The sequence below is a fragment of the Suncus etruscus genome, chromosome 12 (genome assembly GCF_024139225.1).
Source record: "Suncus etruscus isolate mSunEtr1 chromosome 12, mSunEtr1.pri.cur, whole genome shotgun sequence".
In the NCBI taxonomy this organism is placed as follows: domain Eukaryota; kingdom Metazoa; phylum Chordata; class Mammalia; order Eulipotyphla; family Soricidae; genus Suncus; species Suncus etruscus.
This window is the reverse complement of record NC_064859.1, coordinates 99664179-99675165: the sequence shown is the minus strand read 5'-3', so window position 1 is coordinate 99675165 and position 10987 is coordinate 99664179. Positions and strand designations below refer to the sequence as shown.

At 33.2% G+C, this 10987-nt stretch overlaps 1 non-coding gene across 1 annotated transcript; it reads left to right on the top strand.

Moving 5' to 3' along the window:
- Positions 1-1511: 1511 nt before the first annotated feature.
- LOC126025020 (U6 spliceosomal RNA) lies at positions 1512-1618 on the top strand. The gene has a single exon (XR_007501073.1). It is a non-coding gene; the product is annotated as a U6 spliceosomal RNA (small nuclear RNA).
- Positions 1619-10987: the final 9369 nt, after the last annotated feature.

Genomic DNA, 10987 nt, shown 5'->3' with positions numbered 1-10987 from the left:
GGGATCCATTTTTTAATTGAAATACTATTATATTAACTGCTATATAGATTTTAGGACTACATTTTTTTTTCACTTTAGTGACACACCAGATCCATCAAAATAGATATACTTACTATTGCATATAATTACCATAGTCTGCTATATCTTTATGTTGATTTACTTTTTTAAACATTATTCAATATTCAGTTAATTATATCTGCTCTAGTTTCAGTATTTATTTTTTTTAATTTTGAAGTTTGGCATTATTTCTCACTTGCTTAATAGTTTTCAATTCTCTTTATATTTAAAATTTTCAATAAATCAAGATGCCTATATATAGATGCCTATATATATATATATATATATATAACTTCACATAGTATTTATTTTCTTCTCTTGCATTTGATTATCTTTGTGTACTGGACATTCTCTTACAATTGGTTGCCTTAATAACTCTATATAATTTATATGTCTTTACTATGGGGGTATATTGAAAAATACCACCATATCTATAATACTTTTCCATTTTCTTGGAAAAAATTTTTCTTGGAGGAGCTCAGTTCAAAAGGGCTAGATAGCATTATTATATCATTAGTTTAAAATGACATCTCTTTTGAGTTATAATATTTTTGTACTCAAGACTATACATTCTAAAGAAATACTTAATCACACTAGAAGTTAACAGTCATTATTTTTATAGAAGTTTCAAATTATTGAGTTGTAGGTAAATCATATTTACTCTTAAGAAAAGGCAGAAAAGTCTAAAAGATAAAACATTCGGAATTACTTTGCATCAAACATTCTCATACTATTTCGAGGAGCCATCTTAATTGTACTGTTTATCCCCACAGAGTAGGTAAATGTTTGTTTTCTGTTAATTAAGAAGTCATTTAAACATCTGCCTTTTTTTAATGGACTGCCTTTAAAGAATAAAATGTGTTTTTCTCATGAGAGCACTTTATGTTCCCAAGTGGCAATTTTAAAATAAAGTGTCTTTTTTTTTTTCAGCTGCAAAGTCTAATGTGCAAAGGTTTTTACCATCTGTTCCATGTAGCTATACTTGTGAGCTTTTTGTTTGATTAGAAGCAACACATGCTTGGAAAATTTGTCTTTGCTCTAAAAAAAATACACACAAGTAGTGTGTTGTTTGATTGTTATGATTACTTTTCTAAATTTTATTTTAGATTCATTCAGGATTAGTTTCCATTAAGTTTAATTTTATGTCATAGAAAATTTAGTTTTACAAGCCAAAAGAATCCCTCATTTCAATACAGGTAAATAATTCAGTAATAAAGACTTTATCTATCTAAAATGATATCTGCGTACAAAATACTGCCTTTGGAAATTTATGATTACCAACAAAGGAAATCACATTACTTTTATTTTATTGTGCTTAGACTTAAACCTCAGGTCTCACACATGTGAGGTTTGTACTCTACCACTGAGTAAATCTTAGCCCTAAGCCATATCTATTGAAATATTAACCAAATGACTTTGTCTAAAAATAATTTTTTTTAAAATTCATTTTTTTTGTGCTCGCTTCGGCAGCACATATACTAAAATTGGAACGATACAGAGAAGATTAGCATGGCCCCTGCGCAAGGATGACACGCAAATTCGTGAAGCGTTCCATATTTAAAAAAATTCATTTTTAAATAACAGTTACTTTACATAACTGGAGAGAATGTTTTTTAAAATCTAGAAAATACAGGCTGTTGGGGGAATTTGTTATTGGTTCATTAAACATTAAACAAATGTTTAATCAAAACATTTCTAATATCAGGATTCAATATCTACTTTGGGATAATATTCTAAAATCAATATTAAATCTAGAATCACTTAAGGTGTCTTGATTCTCATGAAAAATAGAGGTTTTTCAAGAACTCCGTATCTGTATTGAGATTTTAACCATCTTTGCAAAATAGGCACTAAAACATTGGTTTCCACATTCAAAGATATTGAGTATAAATCAACTTTCATTCCCAAGAGTTGTAGAGTTGTGTGGTATTCTTTTTTTTTTGGTCAGGACCAGGTTAATCATCTTAATCGACCTAAAATTTCAGAAAAAAATAAAACTATTTTCAAAGCAGTAATCATAATAAGAGTCCTTGGAATGAGATGAATTTTGTATTAATCTTTATTTTGTATGATGCTGTCATAAAGTTGCTCCTAGGATTCTTGATTTTTATCTGTTTCTTTTGCTGATTTTTGAGCCACCATGGATGTGCTCAGGGGTTACTCCTGGCTCTGCTCTCAGAAATTGCTCTTGGTAGGTGCAGGGGACTGGGTATCAACAGCTGCGTGCAAAGCAAACCCCTTCCCCTATGTGTTATCATTTCAGCCCCAAACTTGGAAATATTTTAACTTTTTATTGGGAAACACATTGCTTAAGTATTTCTGTGAATATGACATGTACAGAACAAAAGCACAAATATTTAAAATGATGACAAGGTAATATGAGGTATTTTGGTAGTCTAATCTTGAAAATGTTCATAGAAACAATGACAATATGTATACATACAGACACAGTCTGTATGAAAAATATACAATTAATTAGAAAAGTCAATTTCAGGGTATAAATTGGATTTTAAAAGAAAGAGTATATTAATGGAGATTTTGAATGCTTTTCAAAATGGACTCAAGCTTAGAAAAATTTATCTGATATTAAAAGAGAAAAGGAAATCAGCAACTAAATAAATGACCACCCCAAAAAAATTAATACAGAGAAAAATATATTTATAAATTCATTATATTTGCAAAATTATGTCATTTTAAATGATATAATTTATATTTAAAATATATAATTGTTTAATATGCAGTTATAGGAGTTAAATATCTGGTTATTATAAAAAATTACATCCATTTTAAATATGGAAGATAAGATAGAAATGTATATGGGAGAACCACCTAAATACTAGTTTATGGATCATAATTTTTACTTTTAGGTAAAATCTCTCATTTGTTTTTTTTTTTTATTTAAACACCTTGATTACATACATGTTTGTGCTTGGGTTTCAGTCATGTAAAGAACACCACCCATCACCAGTACAACATTCCCATCACCAATGTCCCAAGTCTCCCTCCTCCCCACCCGAATCTCTCATTTTTATTAGAAATACAGTGGTAGTATTATAAAGAATAATTATAGTTGAAATAAGTATAGTGATAGTTTTATGAAATTTATCAAGTACATTGTATTTTATATTGCCTAGCTCATAAATTAGCAAAATGAATATTACAATTGACATTTAAACTCCTTAACTGACATATCTCTGTATACAGAATATCTTCGCTATGGCTTTCTTGGATCTTTTTTGGTAAACACTGCTATTTGAGGTGTAATTTTCAGGGCAGAAAATTCACCCATGGTAATTATATAATTTAAAAATACTTAGCACACGTATAGTAATTTGAAGTTGCAACTATTGTCCAATGTTTAAGCTTTCCTTTAATATTCTAGTGATCTCCCCATCCAATTGGTAATCTATTTCAGTTCTCATTTTTAAGCCAAGAGAATTGCTGTTTTATTGTCTACAGCTAATTATATCTGTTCTGGACATTATATGTAAGTAGGATTGTAAAACATGTTTTCTTAGTGCCTGAATTCTCTTGATCAAATTTGAGGTAATCCACATTTCTGCACATTTTAATAATAAATTTACTTTTATTGCAGAATAACAATATTGCTTTGTATAGATTGCCCAATTCTGTAACTGGTTCACTAGTCAATAAATATAGGATTGGTTCCAGTATTAAGATTTTGTAAATAATACTGCTATGAATATCTATAAATAAATATTTTTATTAACATGTTTCTTTAATCAATATACATGCTCAAAAATAAATCATATAGTGCATATTTTGGTTTTTAAGACATTAAAATCTATCTCACAAAATGACAATTTTTTGCACATACATATTTATATATACCTTGTCTTATTTTACTGACCAGAACCTCCAACATTAAATCGAAATGTAGCTAACAGATTTGTAGCCTTTGCTTAATCTTTGAAAAATAAGAAAGGTATTTAATCATCTTATATCACAATACTAAATAAGTGCTATTTATCAGATTAAAAAAACTCTTTTTTCTTGTTCTTGTGTGTTGTTGTGTTTCTCTTCCTTTTTCCCTTTCTTCTCTCAAATTAATATGTATAGCCTCTAGAAGGATTCCGCCTATTTTTTTGCTTGTTTAACTTTTGACCCCATTTTATTTTTTCTCTTTTTTCTTTTCTTCAAACAGAACCACATAACCTGAACAATCTTGTTCCGCCTCTCAAATAGAGGGGGAAATAATGGAGGGTACCAAGACCAAACAGTTGTATGATCACTAAGTAGTAATAAAAATGATCGGACTTAAACACCAAATCCAAAGCCAACGACAACAAAATCGAAACCCAATCTACAACAAGCTAGACACAGAAGGGACACAGAAGCCTGGGGGGTAAGGGAGAGGGATATGGGATTCATGCTGGGAAAGGGGGTGGAGGGAGAACAACTTTGATGGTAGGAATTTCCCTGATTCAATGTCAATATGCACCCAAAAGATTACTGTGAAAGATTTGTAATCCTCTTTGGTCAAAATAAAAATTATTATTAAAAAAAAAAGTCTTGTTCCTACTTACCAGTTGTGTTTGATTTAGCACTGTGGGTCATAATTTAGAAAGTGGTTAACAGTAGAGTTTTGAGTATCATGTATACAATATTCAACCTCCAAATTCTCCACAAGCGTCAGTTCAAAGTCCCTCAATCAATCCCCCCTAGATTTCCTCCTACTTTTGGTAGACTCATTTTTAGGTTCTAATATCATGGTTTGTTTTCTGTGCTAATAGCCATGTCAGCTTTAATAGTTTTGATGTATACATACTTCACTTCTATACCACCAACTTAACACCTGTCCCAATAACCACTGTCCTAACCACTGGTCTCTTCTAGAGCCTTCCATTTCTCTCCTACCATCACATTCTTTCTCATTTTTGAAATTTAGCACCAAGGTTTAGCTCACCTTTGATACCTTCCATTTCCTTGTCTTTTATTCTGTTTATCACAAATAAATAAGAACATCCAGTATTGTCTTTCTCCCTCTTACTTTACATTACATGAAAATTGTTTTTATGGGTATTCGATTTGCCACATACTTTTTTGTGGCTTTAGTTACAATATAGTTTTTTCTTTGCTTTATTTGATTAACATGGTATATTAACTTAGCTGGGTTTTACACATTAAAACAAAGTTAATGCCTGAACTAAATCAATTTTGGTAGTGATGGATCATTTCTTTTAATATTTTTATATTGATCACAGGGCTAAGATATTGACCCTAATGTAGAGATATTTATCCCTCTTAAACACTTACTTAGACTGTTTCTGAACTTCTTTTAAACTCCTATACTTGTAAAATCATCTTTGCTCCTGGATTTTTCTGGGGGGGGTTGATTAATTTTTATTTTAGTGAAAAAATTAATTTATTGAAAGAAATTTAAATTTAAAGAAATATGAGGGGAAATAAACAGAGAGAGAAAGACTGAGAGAGAATATTAAGGTCTGAGCTGGCTTTTGTCCCCAAAGAAACAGAACACACAGCGATGCAAGTCACACGCTGAGATTTATTGATCCAGCATGCTGGGGTCCTTTGTCTCCTGTTTGATGGGTTTCAATGAGAGACCCCGAATGGCAAGGGTTCAAGCTTTTTATACTTTCCACTAACATACTTAGTCACTGAGGAATTTTCCACAGCTATGGATTCACACTCTAGTGGTGTAGAAAGAGAAATTCCAGGACCACCCCCCCCATAAACACATTGAGGCTTTTAGGCACACTCACCCCCATCGTGGTGATGAAGATAGTTTTCTCCATCTCTCTTTTCTGGGGGAGAGGGGGCTAAGTGGCTGTGGTCTTAGTTAGAGGTCCCTGACCCTTAAGCAAGCAGAATACAAAAGTCAAAGCAATGTTATTTTGAATATTATTCCTAGAAAAGGCATACTAAATTCTAACATCAAAATTTGGGTTTATAGTTAATTCCAAATCTTAGATTCTGCCACTCTACCACCCTCCTTCATATGGTAGTTTTACCTTGTCACACAAGCAGGATACCAGGGCTCATTCTGATGGACTTCTGCCTCTGGGCAGTTGATCTTCAAAACCAAGTAGTACCTAGTTCCAGGCTGGGTCTAGAGTAGGTGGCAGCTCCAATGTAACATCAGGCAGACAGCTGGGTGGGCTTCAGCCCTGGATCCAGGATGGTGGGGGAGTCATCTGGCAATCTATTTGCCTCCTGTCAGCTGTTGTTAAGTCTTATATGGAGGTAATGCCTGGTGTTTACCTCTGGGGTCTGGTTTTTGAAATTGGCTGCTCCTCGGTCCAAACTTTCTATTTTCACAGCAATATTAGTTTTATAGTTAATATCTAAACCAAAATTTGAATTCTAATTTAGCACTTAATGAGAGAAGGGTGGAGAGAAACCCTTCACCAGTGCAACATTCCCATGACCAATATCCCAAGTGTCCTTCCTCCCCATTCCACACTGGCCTGTACTCTAGAAAGGCTTTCTACTTCCCTCATTTAGTCACATTTTGTTATGACAGTACTCAGTGTAATTATTTCTGTGACTGCACTAAACGACCCATGTGGTGAGCTTCATGTCAGGAGCTGGGCCCTCCAGTCCTCCTCTATTTTGTCTCTGAGAATCATTACACAAACATTTTTCATTTTTTCTCAAAACCCATAGATGAGGGAGACCATTTTGTGTTTATCTCTCTCCCTCTGCTTATTTCACTCAGCAAATAGATTCCATATACATCCATGCATAGGAAAATTTCATGACTTCATCTCTTCTGACGGCTGCATAATATTCCATTGTATATATGTACCATAGTTTCTTTAGCCATTTTTCTATTGAGGGGCATCTAGGCTGTTTCCAGAGTCTGGCTATTGTAAACAATGCTGCAATGAATATAGGTGTGAGAAAGGAATTTTTATATTGTATTTTGTATTCCTAGGATATATCCCTAGGAGTAGTATAGCTGGATCGTATGGGAGCTCAACTCCCAACTTTTGGAGAAATCTCCATATCACTTTACACAAAATTTGGACTAAACGGCATTCCCACTAGCAGTGAATAAGAGTTCCTTTCTCTCCACATCCCCACCAGCACTGTTTGTTCTCATTCTTTCTGATGTGTGCCAATCTCTGTGGCATGAGATGGTACCTCATAGTTGTTTTGATTTGCATCTCCCTAATGATTAGTGATGTGGAACATCACTAAAAAAATAGAGAGAGATAAAGAGACAGACAGAGACAGACATAAGAGAGACAGAGAGAGAGAGATGAGTTCAAAAGAAACAATCTCCCCAGAGAAATGAAAAGCAAAGAATGGTTTTCAGAAGTGAATTTAAAATTTCTCCAAATTATCTTGGCATGGAGTTCCTGCATACAAAAAAGTCAGTCAGGATGTTATTAAGGAATAGCCTAGAACCCTTGCTTGTCCTTTCGTATTCTTAGAAGGACCCTCAGTTTTCTGAGCTTGCTCATCTCTGGCTTTGTTTCTGCAGCTGGGAAGTTATCTCAGTTTCTCCAGCTCCAAAGCTGTCAATATTTGCATCTCAACGTGATGTATTCTTCATGCCTTTTTGGCTACCTTCAGGCTGGGTTGTTTCTTTTGAAGTTTTTTTTTTTTTTTTTTATTGGCAAAAATCTCATTACTAGGATGTCGCTGTCTATAGGCTTGCAACATTTTCCCTTTAGCTGTTACATGTTTTAAGTTGCCTTTCTTACAAGTCTGGGCTGTCTTTCTCAAAAACTTGAGAAATTTGTAAGAAGAGTGGAAGTAAGTGTCTAATATAGGATCCTTGTGGGTTGATAAGAAGCAAACTTAGGCATAATTTTTCTCTAACTGTAAACTAATTCGTAGCTTTCTCTGTAGGCTAATTGATTTACCCTAAAGTCAATTTTTTCTTTCTATGTCTCCTATTGGATCTGTCCCCTGGTCTTCCTTTGCTATAAACTTTTTTATCATACATAATACAGTTTTATTTATGCTTAATTTTTTTTCTTTATTTAAACATCTTGAATACAAATATGATTGTGATTAGGTTTCAGTCATGTAAAGTAAACCCCCTTCACCAGTGCAACACTCCCACCACCAATGTCCCAAATCTCCCTCCATCCCACCCCACCGCCACCTGTACTCTAGACAGGCTTTCCAGTTCCCTCATTCATTCACATGATTATGGTAGTTCTCAGCATAGTTATTTCTATAACTGCACTCACCACTCTTTGTGGTGAGCTTCATGAAGTGAGCTGGTAGTTCCAGCCCTTCTCTCATTGTTTCTGAAGATTGTTGCAAAAATGACTTATTTTTCTTAAAACCCATAGATAAGTCTCTCTCTCTCCCTCTGACTTATTTCACTCAGCATGATAGATTCCATGTACATCCATGCATAGGAAAATTTCATGACTTCATCTTTCCTGACGGCTGCATAATATTCCATTGTGTATATATACCACAGTTTCTTTAGCCAGTTTCTTTTGCCTTCTGTTGAAGGGCAAATAGGATCCAATGCATCATCTGCTATAAACTTTTTGTGTGAAACACGTTTAGTGAAACATTTTCATTTCATTGGTTATTTTCTACTATATTTTTGTATTTATACTCCAGACCTTCTAGGCATTAATTAAAACAACCTACTTCAGATAAATTTCCAGGTTAATTCTGAATTTGTAAGTATCTTAAGAACCATTGCTCCACTGCAATATTTTTCCTCTTCCTTTTCCATATTATTACTTGTTTCTATCTTACACTTCCATGGATTTAGCCTATAGCCATGTCATTTAGCATTCTTTCAGGTTTTGCAGTTCTGACCATCTTATTTTTCCCAGTATTTTTGAAATACAGATTTTTCTAGGTACAGACTGTTGTCAACAGAAATTTCCTGCCGTCCCTCTGTTCTCTGGTCTCCACTGTGGTTAGAATGTTCAGCCTTTGCTTGTGTTGTTTCTTGTGAAGTTATATGTTGTTTTTTCTCTATCATCTTTCACAGTTTCTCCTTGGTTTGAAGTTCAACCCTTTGACAGTGATGGCTGAAGGTGTAGATTTCTACTATTTGGAGCTGCGTATTTGTTGAATAAGATTTGATAAGTGGAAATTTCCACAATTATTTCAACTATTTTCCCAAATAAGTGTTCTCTTTGCTTTATTTTATTTTTAAGGACACACCCCCCACATTTTTTGTATACTGAAATGCTTGTGTGATCTTATGGTTCTCTGAGCATTCATTTTCTTTCTCTAGATTCCCTCCTCCTTCTTCAGAAGGATACACATTTATTGATCTAAGTTCAACTTCACTCACTGCTTACTCCTGATAGTTTAAAGCTGTTAAGTGTAAAGGTAGTAAGTCTTTCACATTGAGTCAAATTGAATTTGATCATATTGGTTTTTTTTTTTACTAAAATTGTTGCTAATATCACCATTAACTCTAAATTTCTGAAGTTGGCAAAACTCAAATTTAGTTTGATTTTATTCCTGGTGTCTCTAATGTTCAGTTGTTCCATGACAACCTGATTCTCCATAGATTATTTTTAACTTTCTAGTGTCACTAATCTCTCTATATGACAAATGCTTGAATTTGTGTCAAGATTCACAACCAAGTAGCATGATAACCTGAATACTACTAGAAGTGACCCTTGTACACAGTCAGTAACAACCCTTGTGCACCACCTGAGTATTCCCCTAGTAAAAGAGGGATACAAAGAGAGAAAGAGGAAAGAAAAAGGAAGAAAGAGAAGCAGAGAGAATGAACTGTTTGCTATATATAAGTTATGCCTGGCTATTTAAAGGATGTTAAAAATTCTCGCACCTTCGACTTGAATTAGGGTCACTACTGTGTGATGTATTCCACCTTGACTTTGTTTTCCAAGTTTCTTGAGCAATCATATGCCTCCCTTTTATATTCCTGATCTATGTTTAAAAACAACCTGCCTTGTACCCTGGTGCATCAACTTTTTTACACAGGATATTTACTATATATAATAAAATTTAAAATGTTTTGGGTTTATAAAGAAACATTGCAAATAATTACACTTGATAGACATAGTGTAAATACTAAGTGTGAATAATTTGATAGACATACAGTATAAATATTAAGGCTTCACACTTCAGTTTACCATTTATTTGTTAGTTTTTAAAAAAAGTGTCATACTTTTAATTAGCTCTTTTCTTCCCTAATTCTCTTGACAAGTAGAATATCATCAACCTAATATAGGAAGTTACTCATCCACCCGAAAATTTAATGAACTGACCAAGGACACAGACTGAGACTGACAAAATTTAGTGTCCGGAGAAGCTGTGTTTGAAATTGCCCTACCAAATCGAGCATAACATGCTTGATTTTAGAATTTGGGGTCATATTAAAGAGTGTATTGCTCAGCAGTAAATTTAGCCAATGGAAAAGGGTAATATTAATAAGTCATTAAGATAGCTCAACTTTATTAAACTGACCAGGCAAGAGTACTGTTATGAATTTTTTATTGTAAAAGGAAAGCCATTATCAAGATGCGACATAATGAAACAAAAAATAAATAGTTATCTTCCCACCATTTGATGGTCAAAGAAAGTATAATCTTAATGGCCAAATATGTGTAATAAAAATAAGTCATTTGAAAAAAGAATTTTTTTCTTATATTTTTAAGTATAGGAATCACTTTGAATACAAAAGGTATTTAATTATAATGTGAAGTAATCTTAAGAAGTAAAGAGAGTAAAACAAAGTCCTAAAAAAATATTAAGTACTTAGTACTTGTAAATTACCTAAGAACTAGATCATTTAAACCTGAGATATTTAAATTATTCAGTGATCTTTTTTATTATGATTATTTTATTTAAAAACATTCATTACAAAACTGTTAATGTTGAGTTTCTGTCATAGAATGTATACAAACCCTTCACCACTGTACTTTTTGCCATCATACCCTAGTTTCTCTTCCATTCATTCACATGCTCCTGCCTCTAGGCA